We start from the raw sequence: 17,197 nt of genomic DNA, 5'->3' as shown, positions 1-17,197 counted from the left end.
GTTTTTGTTTTTTATTTTATTTTTCTCAAAGTTGAATGGAATATGGTAAGTTAATCAGGTGGCACTGTACATATACATACAAGTCTAAACGAAACCAAATATTTGCTTAAAAAAATTTAGTTTTCCGGGGCTTAGCAAAGGAATTATTGTATTTTTTACTCAATTAAAATATTGTTAGTTCACTCCATACTAAGTCAACAATTAACAGATTTAAGTGTTGACTGAATTAATAAAAACATAATCTACGTTAATAAAAGGGCAATGCTCAGGCTAAAACCAGAGTCTCTATAATTTTTAAAATATATTTCTAGAATTGTGATGACTGGCTATCGAATGACCAATGAAGCGGCTAAATCTAGGATACTGAAATAAATGAATGGCTATTATAGTAAAACTGAAAGGGAAAATTAGCGTTAGGTTTTGCCGAGACGAACATTTGATACCTTCCAACATGGGGAAATTAAAACATTGTAATATACAGTCTCTGATGCCACAGACGATTAATACGAGCGGAAAGCGACCGTCGGCTGCTTTGGCGGCCCACACCATCACCATGGCATGCGCTTGAGTTCTGGTGCCCAATCGAAGGTGCTTTGAGTCTATTTTCATTCTGTTGCGGTGTAAGTTCTTGCACTTTTTGGAATTTCAATGGGTTTACCCCGAGCTCATTTTTTAATATTTGCCGAATGGAATATTGCGATATGTTCAGCTCACGAGCCATTTTTCGGCCACTGCGATGCGGGTTTCGATCAAGTTACTTCTTTACTTTTCGAACCATTTATGCTGATGTTGCTGTTTTCTTCCGTCCACTTCCTTGACGTCGGGCTACGCAACCAGTATCACGGTAACGAGCGGTGGTACGAGACACAAAAGATTTATTCACATTTAAATGCTGGAGTGCTCTAACGATAGCCACTTATGGTTTTCCAGGCAAATATAAAGAAATCACATTTGAATTGAATTCCATCACTTGAATAACTTTTTGAACAACTATTTTTTCTGGAAAATTCTCACCAAAATGCGTTTGTACGCTTGTAAACAATAAAATGACAGCAGTCTGAAGTTGGTTGCAGTTTTTTCATCTCACCCTGTATATCTAAATTGTTTTGATCGCTTACAAGTAAATTATCCTTTAAATCCTCAAAATTCCGATTGTAGATTGGTGCCGTAGTATGATGAAAACGAACTTGCTTTAAACATTTTGTGTCGCGTTGATAAGTAGAAACAGTAAATTGTAAACAACATTTGAAAGAAAATTTCAAAAGGCAAACCAGTAAGGAATGTCCAAAAGTCAGGCTGGGCCGACTATATGATACACACACCATACCCTAGTGGAGCTCCCAACTATATGATACTCTACGTATTTAGTAGAGCTTCCGTAACAAAAAAAGTTTTTATTGGGGATTTATGTGAAGTAGATCATACCAACTATAAACTATATTTGAATGTCTATCATGGCTTTAGAGTAGTCATAATTTGGGAACTGGGAACGGAGGATTTTGTACCTCTAGTACCAAAGCTATAGCTATATCTGAACTGATTTTCAACAAATTTGAAGTACTTGCCTCTGGGTTGAATTCAGTCTATTTGGGCTGACATTAACTCTTTGGTGCACAAAAAACCTGAAATGGGATAAGTATATATATGGGTGCTCTATCCAAATCTGAATCGATCTTGACAAAATTTTATGTACTTATTTCGAAAAAAAACATATATATGAGAGCTATAGCTATATCTGAACTGATTTTCACCAAATTTGAAGTACATGCCTTTGGGCGGAAGTGCCCATGGAAGTGTCGCCGTAAAAAATTGTGACGACATTATATTTTTTAATCGACGTTGATTTATTAACCATTTTGTATTTGACATTTGACAATAACAACAGCAAAACAATTTGGAAATATTGAAGTCATTTCTGACACTGGACATTTGGTGCACAATTAACCCGAAATAGGAAATATTGGAGCTATATCTAAATTTGAACCGAATATCACCAATTTTAATAGGGTTCGTCCTTGGCTAAACAAATATTGTTTGGAAAGTGTCATTCACAAAAACACATGGACAGACGGACAAAAGGACTGATATGCATAAATCGACTCAGGAAGTGATTATATGAAGATCAATAAAAGTAACTTCTATCTTGCTTTCTTCTCCACAATACAAAAAAAAAAAAAAATGCATAAAGACATAATACTCTTAGGATATAAATAGTTACTTTGAAAATTCTAAATTTAAACAATCCGAATATTAAATGTTGCAGTTACATGGGGGCTAGGCAATATACTCATGTGTATAGCTGCCAGAGAAGGGCTATTACGAAATCCAAATACCAGATTTGATGTAAATCTGTAGAAAAATTTAGCTTAAATCATCAAAATAGCAAGAGGTACCATTAATGGGGGCTATACGAAGATTTGGACTTTAATAGGCAATATACTGTCATAGGATGAAGTAATCATTACGTAATCCCAATACCAAATTTGAAACAAATCCAGTCAAAAGTGTGACACAAATCTTCGAAATACCGAATATCTGGGGATGAAGTTATGTAGGGACTGTACCAACATATATGGACAGTACAATATAAGGGTGTTGCCCACATACTGGTAAAGCAGACTGCCAATTTAAAGCATATTCGGATTCAAATTGTGACAAAAAAAAAAAAAACCAAAACACCTTAAATCTGGTGGTATACGGCCCATTTTTAATACTAAAAGTTCTACGGACCTAAAATATATCAGAATAAAATTGTATCAACCTACTTTATTTTGTTCGGAAGCTTGTTTGATTTCCACATATGGAAAGGCGGACACCGCTACAAAGACATATAATTTTATTTTGAAAAAGAATGTATATACTTTATGGAGTCTAAAATATATATTTCGAGGTGTTTCAAACGGAATGACGAACTTAAAAGAAATCTAAACCAATTAGTTTCTTTGTACAAATGAAAATTCGAAATACCACATTATAGCCAATTCCGTTGGAAAAATAGGTCAAATGGGGTCTATATGAACGTCGAAGTTCAGTCCACAGTTGTTAATGGAAATTCAAAATTTCAATTTATAGCTAATTCCGTTGGAAAAAGTGGACAATCCTTCTGACCATCATCTAATTTTTAACATTTGGGTCAATCCCTTCACAAGTTAGAGTTGTTACGACAGACGGACATTAAAATAGGATTTCTCAGATTTTTTTCATTAAAATATCGTCTAAGATTTTTATTGGCTACTAGAACTTACGGAGATTTTTATGCAAATTTCTTTATGGTTCTGAGTATCAAAATATTACTGAAACTAATCTATTTGGTTATAAGTTCCGAATTGCTCAAGCTAAAAAATTATGCAAGTGGATCGAAGCTACAGCGTCGCTTCCACCACGCTGTGGTACAGGGTATTATGTATTTGTACATTTGTTTGTAACATGCAGATGGAGACGTGTTAGATTCATAGTTCCTTTTTATGATCTCCGTAAAATCGCATTCTGGGTCAAATCCATCCGTCTGTAGGTATGTCCGTGTGTGTTAGTAAACCAAGTACAGGTCGTTTTTATTATCCGATTGAGACTAAATTTTCCGCAAATCATTTGTTTGGTCCAAATACAAGTCCTATTTCATGATAATCAGGCCATACATTTTGATATAGCTCACATACATATCACCGTCCGATTTCACTTTAATTGTGCGTATGATCATAGAAAAGCATCTATATGTCGAATTTGCTGGGAATTATGTCTGTCATTTATTTTCAGATTCAGATGAAAATCTCAATACATCATTTGTTTGGCCCACGGACGAACCCTATTGAAACTGGTGGTATTCGGACCAAATTTAAATATTGCTGCCATATATTACAGATTTCAATTTTATTTTGCGTCAAATTTGTAAAATTCGTCCGTTTGGGCAAATGCGACAGAATTCAGGCTAGAAACAAGTACTTCAAATTTAGTGAAAATAGATTCAGATATAGCTATAGCTCCCATAAATATATATTTCATCCGATTTGGTAGTTAAGTTCCCCACAGTCGAAATATGCATTCTACAACAATGATATTCTGCAGAAGATATCAGAGACAACCTAGAAATTAATTTGTAAAATTCTATCGAGATTGCTGCAAATTTAGATGTGGCTCCCATATATTCTCGTCCGAATTAGGATAGATTTTGGAAAATTCGACCGAATTTAGCATGAAACCAACATCAAATTTGCTGAAAATCGGTTGAGATATTGCTATATCTCTAATATGTTTCGCAAGATTTTCATTTAAGTCTTTCCCATGTCATAACATAGAACGAGATGAAATAAGGCATACAAATAACTCAGTTAAACTTAGTGGAAATCAATTAAGGTTATAATAAAGCTTCCGTCTGAATTCAAATTTAAGCCGGTACCGGTATAAAGCCGTACCGCCCAATCAATAATGATCATACTTCACATAAATTCCCAATATAAATATTTATTTGTTACACGTAGCTCTAATTAATATGCAAAGTAGTGTAGAGTATCATACAGGGTGAGATAAAAAAACTACAACAAAGTCAAACGGCATAATTTTTAATTTTTTTTCACATTTTATTAAATGAAAGCAAAAAGTTCGGAAATATCATAAAATTTTAGAATAAGTTTAAATTTGGCAGGAATTATGGCCTTCAAACGGCCAATGAAACAACGTTGCCCGAATGTTGTTCAGCGGTATTTTGGCCTATTCCCGGCGAAGCGCTTTCTTGAGATGATCGACACTTTTGTATTTTTTAGTGCCAATCTTGCTTTCTAAAATGCTCCAGACACTATAGTCCAACGGATTGGTATCCGGAGAATTTGGTGGCCATTGTGCTCTGGAAATGAAGCGAGGAAACTCATTTTGTAATCATTCTTGGGTAGCGCGTACTGAGTGCGATGGTGCTGAGTCCTGTTGGAATGTCCAAGGTCTGCGGTCAAAATTTTTGCGTGCCCAAGGCTTTAATACACCTTCCAGCATATTTTCGGCATTTTTTCTTCATTTATTCTGATGCCACGGTCGATTAATACGAGCGGAGAGCGACCATCGGCTGTTATTGCGGTCCACACCATCACCATGGCCGGCGCTTGAGTTCTTGTGGCCAAGGGAAGGTGCACATTTTAAGCTGACCTCTATGGCAAGTAAACACGGTAATTTTGTTTGTTTACAAGCAGCTGGAAAACGAATGTTTTCTCATTAGAGAAAACCAAATTCGGCAGTTCACCACTTTCCGCCAAGCGAAGCAACTCTTTAGCTCTTTTGAGTCTATATTCTTTCTGTTGCGGTGTAAATTCTTGCACTTTTAAGAATTTCTATGGCTTTACCCCGAGCTCATATTTCAATATTTGCCGAATTGCGATACGTTCAGCTCACGAGCCATTTTTCGGCCACTACGACGCGGGTTTCGATCAATTCGCTTCTTTACTTTTCGATCCATTTCTGCTGATGTTGCTGTTTTCTTCCGTCCATTTCCTTGACGTCGGGCTTAGAAATGACATCAGTCTGAAGTTGGTTGCAGTTTTTCTTCTGCAATGTTTCTCAGCTGAAGTGGATGCAATCTGATATTTTAAATCTTAATGAATTGAACTCTCTCTCAGGTTTTGTAAATCCCATACGGTAAATCCAATTACTGAAATTTAAAAGAATCTAGCCACATTTTTCAGGTGGTTGGGGTAAAATTTGGAATTTTGGCTTTTAACTAATACATTCATTTAATATGTTTGAAGCCAATACAACGGTAACCTCAACATTTAGAGATTATAATCATAACTGATTTGTTACCAAGGTATACAAGCGTATAAGATATTTAAAGTGATCGAAACCCAATAGATTCCTCAATAGAATCCTCAATAGATTCTCAATTTTTTTTTCAGATGTACTAAAGGTATTATTTTGATTGAAATTTCCGCACTTGAGAATGGTGTAATTTTAAGTAGTAGTATTAGAAAACTTTTTACCTATTCCCCTATTCCATTGTTTTAATAAACTTAACAAACTAACAAAACAAAATTAATAATTTACTGTTTCGCAGCTACAGTTGATTAAAATACAACGAGTAAATGAAAACAAAAACGCTGACTAAGCGGCAAACATTTACGGAACATTTTAAATATTGAAATTTCAATTTTGTAATCTACAACTGTCATCCTTAAACATGCGAATCCACTATTCATTTAATATTCAACCACGAACAAACAAAGTTGTGGTATTCGGATATGCCAGAACAGCTTTATTACGTGGCTGTTACTGTCAGCTTAAAATGTGCTTACATTTCAATTTTCTCTCGTGGACAGCAAAAAAAAAAAAAAAAGTTTCATATTCTGCGGGGAATGCCACAGGTGATGGGGGGAGGCAGACAGTCTTTATCTTTGATGGGATTTAATGAATGTAAAAACTGTTGAATAATTCGAAGGATTGTGGGCAAAAAGAAGATTAGTTTTTATCGGATTTCACTATTAACCACTACGCATTGAGGTTTTTACCATTTCTTTTAAATCAGCCCACTTTATTCTGTTCAGCATGCCAGAATTTTGCATGTTTATGATGGGGTGTAACCTTAACCCAAAGCAATATGAGTGTGTCGTAATTCGAAGAAATAAAAGAGAAAAATGAACGTTTTCAACATTTTTATGTTAGGAACTCTTCTATGGATATAGGTCCATTAATGGCCTTAATTTTGCTCTGTATTTTTACAAGAAACGCATTCTTTGAAAAAATGTAAGTGACCTTATATTAGAATTTCATAAATATTTGACAATAAAATTACACTCAAATCAAATCACTCGAATACAGCTTTTTTTATAAAGGAGGGCATATTAACTTTGTCATTCCGTTTTAACATCCCTAAATATTCGTCGCAGACCGCATAAAGAATATATATATATTGATAATCAGCATAAAATTCTATGTCGATTTAACGATGTCCGTCAGTCTTTTGAAATCACGATACAGCCCACATTGTTTGACGTCGAGCATGAAAATTCAGTAGAAAAACAAGTAAGCAAAGACTATAGTCGTGTGGGGCCGACCTTGTGATACCCTACAACACTACCATGTTAGAAGCCCCCTTATGTCCAAATCCATTTTGGAATATTTCGCTTTTGAAATTATGTCACGGAGCACTGCCCAGATATTACCCTCAGAATTTTGATCAGAGACATTCGCCAATATTTACGCACTCCGTCGTGCTGTTAGTTGTTGTGGTCCATTATAAAGCTAAATGTAATCCAATGGTCAACCAAAATGCCAGAGTTATTCCCTGTCCATAACTCTCTTCTCAGGCGTGTCGATTGGCTTCAATTGTGTGATCAGGAAATTTTTTCTGCTTTTGGTTTATTTTAACCCCTAAACATATTGCTGACATTTTTGAAAATAATAGGCCTAGCCCTTCTGAGCCTAACCCTACCCTTGTGAAAATAATAGATTTTATGCCAATAGGGAATTCTAAATTGACAAAATCGGTCCAGCCATTCTTGAGATATAAGCGTTCTAGCTTACATCCCCTTCCTTTGTATATATGTATTGTATATATATCGCTATATATATATATATATCCGATATATTTACCATCGGCATCTACGTAACGGTCAGAATTGACCTGTTCGTCTATTTGTGATTTAGCCGGGATTAAAAATATTCGCGGTTTAATGGAAAATTTGAAGTTTATTTAACAGAAATGTTATGGTCTTTTCACCCACTAAATATTACCCGATGACCACCAAAATTGGAAGGCTTCTGGCCATCCTGAAGCTCTAGCCCCATGCTAACTTCCGCTTCGATTGGTCCATAATTGCGTCCTGTAGAGCAACTGCAAAATCAGGACATTTTTCAGATTTGGTCCATTTCAACCCCTAAATATTATGCGACCATCTCCAAAAGAAATAGGGTTCTATTCTGGCTCTAGCCCGACCTCCATTCTAAATTTCGTGAAGATCGGGCCATAATTGCGACCTGTAGAGTGATTACAAATTAACATGGACAGACGCACGGACATACATAGCTAGATCGACTCAGCTCGGCGAGATAGGAAGATCCATATATACTTTCCTATGTGGGAAACCAATATTTCGAGGTGTTACATAATTTTTGGCACAATCAAACTTATAATACCCCCAACACATAGTGTTGTAGGGTATAAAAATTTGTACTGTGTCTAGGATGGTTGGTATTGAAATGAGATATATTTGAAAATTAAAATTTGTAAGTCATAATGGGTTCTAGTTTGTGTGGCGAAACATTGTATGTATAGGTGTCCACGTTTTGGTATAGCCCCCATATAACGGTACGTCCCGATATTCGGTATTTTTATGATTTTTGTCACATTTTTTCACGGATTTGTCTTGGTATTGTTTGGTCATAATGGGTTCTAGCTACGTTAGCGAAACATTGTATATATAGGTCCACGTTTTGGTATAGCTCCCATATAACTGTTTCTCCCGATATTCGGTATTTCGATGATTTTTGTCACATTTCTTCGCGGATTTGTCTAAAAATTGGTATTTGTGGGTCCTAATGGATTCTAGCTCCGTTGGCGAAACATTGTATATATAGGTCCACGTTTTTGTATAGCCCCATGCAGCGGTTCCTCCCGATATTCGGTATTTTGACGATTTTTGCCACATTCACCCACCAATATGTGTAATTATTGTATTTGTGTGTCAAAATGGGTTCTAATGTATCCTTTGCCCTAAGGTGGAAAGAATTAAAAGTTCGGTATTTTGACGATTTTTGCCACATTCACCCACCAATATGTGTAATTATTGTATTTGTGTGTCAAAATGGGTTCTAATGTATCCTTTGCCCTAAGGTGGAAAGAATTAAAAGTTCGGCCTGGCCAAACTTAATGTTTTCTACTTGTTTTTTTTTTTTTTTTTTTTTTTTTTTTTTTGTTATGGTAGGCTTGTAAAGTTAAAACATCCAAAATGTTTTAAGATTTTGTCGAAATTCAAATTTATTACTTTATATGAAGAAAAATTATTATCACATTAAGAACTTATCGTATATCGAATTGAGGTTTTCATGTATAATCAACCTTACCTACTTTATAACGAATGTAGCATGTACAAATTCAATTAATTTCAATTAATATGCAATTCCGATTCAAATATTCGTCGAGATCATGTTAAGTACATAATTATGTCCATTATCAGGACTATTAACATATCGTCCCAATAGATTCTGCACTTTGAACGTTTCAGCTACTATTTCTAACCGAAGGACCTATTATTTGATATCTTCGCACCCAGTGAAAATTATCATGGTATAATTATTACAAGGTAGCAGCAAAACCCAGCTCTAATCTACTGAAATATTAGTATCCAATTCCATATGACGCTGGGTTTTAGTTTTATTTACCGATTCGGGCAAAACATGAAACATAGTTATATTATTGTCAAAATTAGAGTGAATTCGGAGATGGGCAATATCTGTTCACTTCATCTCGTACCCAACCCCCCCCCCCCTACAAAAGGTCAAGATTTTCACAAAAAATAATGCTCCTAATAGGATAGGGTTGTAAAATTTTGTGAATTCTTAATAATCAGTCCTACTCCTCCAAAAAGGGTCTAAATTTTGAATTTTTATAAATCTTATAAAATGTGCAATAAGAGTCCAATTGTCTTCAAATTTAGCATATCGTAATATTTTTTATCAGCAGAAGATGTAGTTTAAAGAAGGAATATATCGTACCACTCCTTTTGGTACGTTTCCCACACTGCCAAAATTTAAAATACAAATTATGTTCGACATGTTCGACAACACACGTATTCCTCTAGGAATGTTGGTGTTTCAAAATAGTCAGAGCTAATTCAATTTTTTAATTTTAATAAAAAGGACGTTATGTTAATATTTAAGAAATAAAAAAACTTACAATATTTACTAAGGCAGGAAAGGTTATTGTCATGGTTGGAAAGACAACCGAAAAAAATCAACTGGAATTTGTTATTTTGCATAGAAGGGCAAAATAGTGAATGGTAAATGCTTAAGGGAATTTTTAAATAACTATCCCTTTATTGAATTTTTAACAAAATTAATATTTTTTAAAGAAAAATATAATCAAAACTATCTAATAAATTATTGTATGGAAACAATTGCTGAATATTATTTACATATATCTGTTTGATATTTCACTCATGACGGAGAATAGGAGACATCAACGCTTGCATGCATGCTTGCCCATCCGTGATATTTCGGGTTCTCAATGGCAGTATAACTTCTCTCAATATATATCCAATATAGGGGTTTATGACTATTGGCGAAAGTCATCACGACTTAATCTTAATGAACTTCGCTTTTGCTTCGCACAATTACCATTTGCACTATTCGTAAAATCTGAAGCATACCTTAAGGGATAAAGTAAAGTACAGTAAGATACTGTACTATTATGACGGAAATGTGTGTACAGTACTACAGCTTTTGTTACAGAAATAAAGTGTACTACTTTGTACCTATCTATCTTGGAAAATATTTTGTTTCATTGCATTTTTATTCAAAAGTTAAAGCGATTTGTCTCACCTTCCCGTACAATTGAAAACGCAGTAGGTTGGTTTGAAAATATACACTTTATAAAAAGGTGACTATTGCCATTTGAAAAAAAATGTAGACAGCTTCGAATTTACGTTCCAATTTTTTATTTAAACTATTTTAATGTGTCATATACATTTTTCTATTTTCTTGTCATTTGTGGAGACTCAGAGTAAGAAAAAACATTGACTTTGGATAGACCGCTCTATATCATCAAATGACTGGAGCTGCATTAAAAAAGATTTCCGGAGATTCAAGTGAATGTATAAAAATGTGCAAAGAAAGTAGTCGAAAACAATGGCAGTAAATTCAGATAACGATCGGGCGAAATATGCACCAATGTATTTAAGAACCAAATGCAATATAATCAAATCAGGTAAAACAAGTCTGTCGATCCGATATATTTATATTAGAGATTAATAAGAATTTTTATGGCATTGGAAAGATTCGAGACTCTTAATGCTCTTTGTACTCAGCATCAGATAAATAACCCGAAACCAATCAAATGCTGCAAAATTTCTAGTGAAATTTGGCTTTCCTCTTAAAAACGAAATGTTCATATTCCCATCTACATTGAATGGAAATCCTTCACCTGGCAACTATGAAAGAACGAATATTGCACATCTTACTCATGTTTCAACTAAGTATGTTCATATATAGGTATGTAGTATGATTGTTATTTGTTCAGTACATATGCGCATGTATGTGTGTATGCACACAGCTGTATTAAACTTTTATAATGTTTCAGTTATTAACATTTAATTCTCGTATAATACCTTCTACTGCAACATCCACAATCTTGTTTTAAGAACATTTATATTTAATGACAACATCTGAAGTTAGTTAGTTCTCCACAAGACAGTTGAGTATTAATTAAAAATTTCTTGTTTGCCTCAATCTTTGAGCGTATTAAAATCTCATTTCTAAGTTGCAAATAAAAGCGACTTTGTTTCTTTTGTTGCACTTAATGTCAGGCCACATTACCACAACAAGAGCAACTACCGTACGAACAAATCAAATTAAGTTAAATAAGTTTCAGGATTCAAATTTGTGTAGACCATTTAAGGGAAAGCTTTAAGGGAATATTTACGCTTCTGCACGTGTATAATAAGTTTGGAGGTTCAATTAATTATGAACATCATTGTAATATTTGAATAAATGCGATTCATAGATTGACATTGTTTACCAAAAGACTTTTTATACCCTCCACCATACTATGGAGAGTATATTAACTTTGTTATTCCGTTTGTAACTCTTCGAAATACTGATGTCAGACCCAACAAAGTATATATATTCTTGATCAGCGTAAATTGTTTCGAATTTGGTATTTGAAGTTGGTAATGGATACTACAGCCTAAGACAGAAAATTCTCTATGCAGGTCCACGTCTTCGTATAGCCCCCATATAACGGTACCCCCCGATATTCGGTATTTTGATGATTTTAGCGACATTATTTACCGGAATCGTTTCAAATTTGGTATATAAAGTTCATAATGGATACTACATCCTAAGTCAGCCAGCCATGTAGGTTCACGTCTTCATATAGCCCCCATATAACGGTACCACCCGATATTCGGTATTTGGATGATTTTAGCGACATTATTTAACGGTATCGTTCCAAATTTGGTATTTGAAGTTCGTAATAAATACTGCAGCATAAAAAAGAAAATGAGCCATGTAGGTCCACGTCTTCGTATAGCCCCCATATATCATACCCCCCGATATTCGGTATTTTGATGATTTTAGCGACATGATTTACCGAAATTGTTTAAAATCTTAAGTTCGTAATAGATACTTCACCCCATGTCAGAAAATTGTGTAGGCCCACGTCTTCGTATAGCCCCCATATAACAGTACCCCCTATATTCGGTATTTTTATGATTTTAGCTACATTATAAACAGATTTTTCTTCAAGTTTCGCATTTAAATATTGTTATAACTTATGACTAAAGTTGCCTATGCAGGTCCACGTCGTCGTATAGGCATTCAGTATTTTTAAGATTTTAACTGAATTTTTAACGGATTTTATTTTTATACCCTACACCACAAGGTGGTCAGGGTATTATGTCTTTATGCATTTGTTTGTAACATGCAAAAGGGAACGAGATAGACCCATAGTTCCCTTTGATGATCTGCATAGAATCACATTTTTAATCGATTTATGCATGTCCGTCCGTCCGTCTGTCCGTCTGTCTATGTATTTTTGTAAACAAAGTACAGTTCGCAATTATTGCCCGATCCAGATGAAATTTTGCACAAATCATTTGTTTGGCCCAAGGACGAACCCTATTGAAATTGGAGATAATCGGTCAAAATTTATATATAGCTCCCATGTATATCTTCGTCCGATTTGCTTTTTATTGTGCACCAAACGTGTAATATCAGCCCGAATAGTATTAAATTTTGCACATACAATCAAATTAGCCCTGAAAAAAAGTATGCCAAATTTGATCGAAATCGGTTCAGATATAGCTATAGCTCCCATATATATTGTTCATCCGATTTGTTATTTTTGTCCTTCGCAGCCGTAATATGCACTCTGTTACAACAATATTTGAAGGAATATATCAAATACAGCCCAGAAATACATGTGCCAAATTTTATCGAGATTGGTTCAAATTAGGATATAGCTCCCATATATAACTTCGTCCGATTTACTTCATATTGTGCACCAAACGTCTAATATTTGTCCAAATGGGATGGAATTGGCACTTAGGACCGAATTTAGTCTAGAAGCTAGTGTGTCAAATTTGGTGAATATAGATACAGATATAGCTATAGCTCCCATATATACTGTTCATCCGATTTGTTCATCCACAGCCCTAATATGCACTCCGTAACAACGATATTCAGGGAAATATATCAAATACAGCTCAGAAATATCTTTGCGAAATTTAATGGAGATCGGTTCCGATTTGGATATAGCTCCCATACATATCTTTATCCGATTTCAAATTAATTGTGCACCAAATGGGCAATACAAGTCCGAATTTAAAAGATACAAATGCTTCGGCATATTTAGTCCTTTGAACTTTAAATTATAATTATAATCATATCGTGTATGGTAGAATTCTCCCATAAAAACTTTTAATTTAATATAGTGGAACGGCCCCGCCCGACTTAAGGCTTTCTTTGCTGTTTTTTTTTTTTTGGAAATGACCAAATTTGTGCCAAATGGTGGAGGGTATTGAAAGTTCGGCCGAACTTACAGCTTTTTTACTTGTTAAAATATAAGATAGTTTGTATGAGCAAATTGTCTTTCCACAAAGAAATTGGAGCTATTTTTACCATAAGGGAACTTTTAAAATAACGACATACATATTTAAACCGCGTGTATGCTTCGTAGGAAAATTTTGTTAGAATCTTGTGGCTATACAAAGACATGGGAATAAATTGACAATTTAAATGAGGTTTTCTATTTACAAAGAATATTATAGTGAAATACTAACAGATGGGTGCATGGTAGAATTAAGAACGTAAAGTCAGGCAATCATATGTTTAAAATTTTTTCAAAATATTTCATTTGACTACATCTCGTTGTCAAACTTTTTATTTACAAATCCATTGTATACACACAAATCAGAAATGAGGACTTCTTTTCTGTGTAGCGAAATCTGACAAGGTACATTACAGAAAATACAGAGATGGATAAGCTTATTTGAAATGACTTTATCTTCTTCACCATGGATGGAAGTTTACTTCCATCTTGCTACAGCCTCTTGATTTTCGGCAGGTTGAAGGTTCTTGACCGAAATGACTATAATTAAATAATTTGAAATCTTGACGAGTAGAAAAATAAAACTAAGCGAAAAGTGCTTAGTGTAGCTCTCATTTAACGTTTGTCCCAATTAGTGGAATTTTAAGGGTTGCATTCTTTAACTGCATGTATTACAATTCAGTATTTGTATTGGTTTTCATACCCTTCGCCACACATTTGTTTATAACATGGTAAATGCCACGAGATAGACCCATAGTAACTTTTGAAGATCCTCATAAAATAATTTTCTGAGTCGATTTTTGGATGTCTATCGGTCTGTCTGTCTATGTATTTTTGTGAACAAAATGCAGGCCACATTTATTGTCTGATTCAGATGAAATTTTCCATAGATCATTTGTTTGGCCCATGGATAACCCAATTGATATAACGGATAACCCAACTTTAGATATAGCTCACATGTATATCCTCTTCCGATTTCAATTTTATAGCACGCCTTATGTGTAGTATGCGTCCAAATAGGATGCATTTCGGGACATCCGACCAAATTCAGTCTAGAAACAAGCTATAGCTATCCTAGCCTAGAAACAAGCAATATCATCCGATTTGGTATTTAAGTTCCTCACATTCGCAACATTTGATATGATATATGGTACCAGATATTTCGGTTCAGATTTGAATATAGCTTCCACATAAATCTTTCATTTCACGGTTATAAATATGTTATATCAGCCCAATTTGGAGAGAGTTTTGTACATTCAACCGAACATTTTTCCATTTGGAGCAATTGGTTTCCCAGATATGTTTTACTTCGATTTATAGTTTTTAATATAAGCCTTCTGGAAGTCATATTATGCACTCTGTAAAAATTCCTCCGCTAAATTAGGCGAAAATCAATTCAGAATTGGAAATGTCTCCCACATATTAGTTCCCTCTGAAACCATTTTATAACTGCTCTAAAGCCATGATTCAAATAAGCTTCATAGTTGATATGATCTACTAACATAAGTTGCCAATATGAACGTTTTTTGTTACAGAAGCTCTATTAAATATGCATAGTTGTGTAGGGTATCATATAGTCCGCTCCGCCCGACTTTTTACCTCAGCTTACGGGTTATATGTGATCTGGGCCAAAGTTGCTGTGAATTTAAGACGATTGATTCCACAACATTTTTTTTCAGATGATGGAGGATATACAAATTTCAGTACTGCCCAAACTTACACCGTTTTTGGTTGCTTCAGAAAATATTTGACATTTTATGATTTGCTTTTTAATAAAAGACACAGTCGCTTAATATTACGGTAACAATATCTTGTAAAAATTAATTACATTAGGTGTAATTGGACACACCTTTCAATATTTTAATTTCTTCACGGTGTAGGATATCGAAACTTCGGCCCATAAGAACGTAACAGTAATTTTAATTGTTTATTGATATAATGGTTGAGATTTGATGCAGTACTACTTTTTATTTTTTGGAAAAATTGTAAACAATCCTATTAAAATTCAGCACAACTTTCATTTTTTTATACCCTACACCACAAGGTGGTCAGGGTATTATGTCGTTGTGCATTTGTTTGTAACAGGCAAAAGGAAACGAGATAGACCCATAGTTCCTTTTGATGATCTGCATAGAATCACTTTCTGAGTTGATTTATGCATGTCAGTTCCTCCGTCCGTCCGTCCGTCCGTCTGTCCATGTATTCTTGTGAATAAAATGCAGGTCGCATTTATTATCCGATTGAGATGAAATTTTGCAAACAACATTTGTTTGGCCCAAGGACGAACCCTATTGAAATTGGAGATAATCGGTAAAAATTTAGATATAGCTCCCATATATAACTTCGTCCGATTTACCATTTATTGTGCACCAAACGTTTAATATTTGCCAAAATGGGATGGAATTTGGGACATACGACCGAATTTAGTCTAGAAGGTAGTATGCCAAATTTGTTGAAGATCGGTTCAGATATAGCTATAGCTCCCATATATATTGTTCATCCGATTTGTTGTATTTGTTACCTACAGCCGTAATATGCACTCCGTAACAACGATATTCAGGGAAATATATCAAATACAGCTCTATCTTTGCCAAATTTTATCGAGATCGGTTCAGATTTGGATATAGTTTCCATATATATTTTTATCTGATTTCAAATTAATTTTGCACCAAATGGGCAATAAAAGTCCGAAGCGTGTATGATTGAATTCTCCCATAAAAACTTTTAATTATTAAGTGGAGTTCAACTAAATTAGCAAAGTGGTGTAGGGTATCATAAAATCGGCCCCGCCCGACTTTAGGACTTTCTTTACTGGTTTTTAATTGGAAAATTGCAGTTCGACTGAAGGCAGTTAATTGTTTAGGAAGGTGTCACAATGCATCTCATCGATTTACTTTTTTATACAAAGGTTTCTAGTGGGTAACCAGTAAAGAAAGTCTTAAAATCGGGTGGGGCCGACTTTATGATACCCTACACCACATTGCTAACTTAGTAGAGCTCCACACAACAATTAAAAGTTTTTATGAGAGAACTCAATCATACACGCTATTAAAGTTCAAAAGACTAAATATGCCGAAGCATTTGTATCCTTTAAATTCTCACTTGTATTACCCATTTGATATATATGGGAGCTATATCCAAATCTGAACCGATCTTGATAAAATTCGGCAAAGATATTTCTGAGCTGTATTTCATATATTTCCCTGAATATCGTTGTGACGGAGTGCATATTACGGCTGTGGGTAACAAATATAAGAAATCGGATGAACAATATATATGGAAGCTATAGCTATATCTGAACCGATCTTCACCAAATTTGACATACTAGCTTCTAGACTCAATTCGGTCGTAAGTGCCATCCCATTTGGGCAAATATTAGACGTTTGGTGCACAATAAAAGACAAATCGGACGAAGTTATATATGGGAAATATATCCAAATCTAAACCGATCTCGATAAA

The 17,197-nt window shown here is 34.5% G+C and overlaps 1 long non-coding RNA gene across 2 annotated transcripts in view; it reads left to right on the top strand.

Moving 5' to 3' along the window:
- Nucleotides 1-10,611: 10,611 nt before the first annotated feature.
- Nucleotides 10,612-17,197, top strand: part of LOC131804400 (uncharacterized) — a 94,403-nt gene continuing 87,817 nt past the window's right edge. The window contains exons 1-2 of one of the 2 annotated variants that reach the window (XR_009343116.1): nucleotides 10,612-10,897; nucleotides 10,967-11,181. This is a non-coding gene — a long non-coding RNA (uncharacterized LOC131804400). The remainder of the gene's footprint in view (nucleotides 10,898-10,966; nucleotides 11,182-17,197) is intronic. The other variant, XR_009343115.1, reaches the window with a different exon arrangement.

The sequence above is a fragment of the Musca domestica genome, unplaced genomic scaffold (genome assembly GCF_030504385.1).
Source record: "Musca domestica strain aabys unplaced genomic scaffold, Musca_domestica.polishedcontigs.V.1.1 43, whole genome shotgun sequence".
Taxonomy (NCBI): Eukaryota; Metazoa; Arthropoda; class Insecta; order Diptera; family Muscidae; genus Musca; species Musca domestica.
The sequence above is the reverse complement of the archived record's forward strand: the minus strand, read 5'-3'. Positions and strand labels throughout refer to the sequence as shown.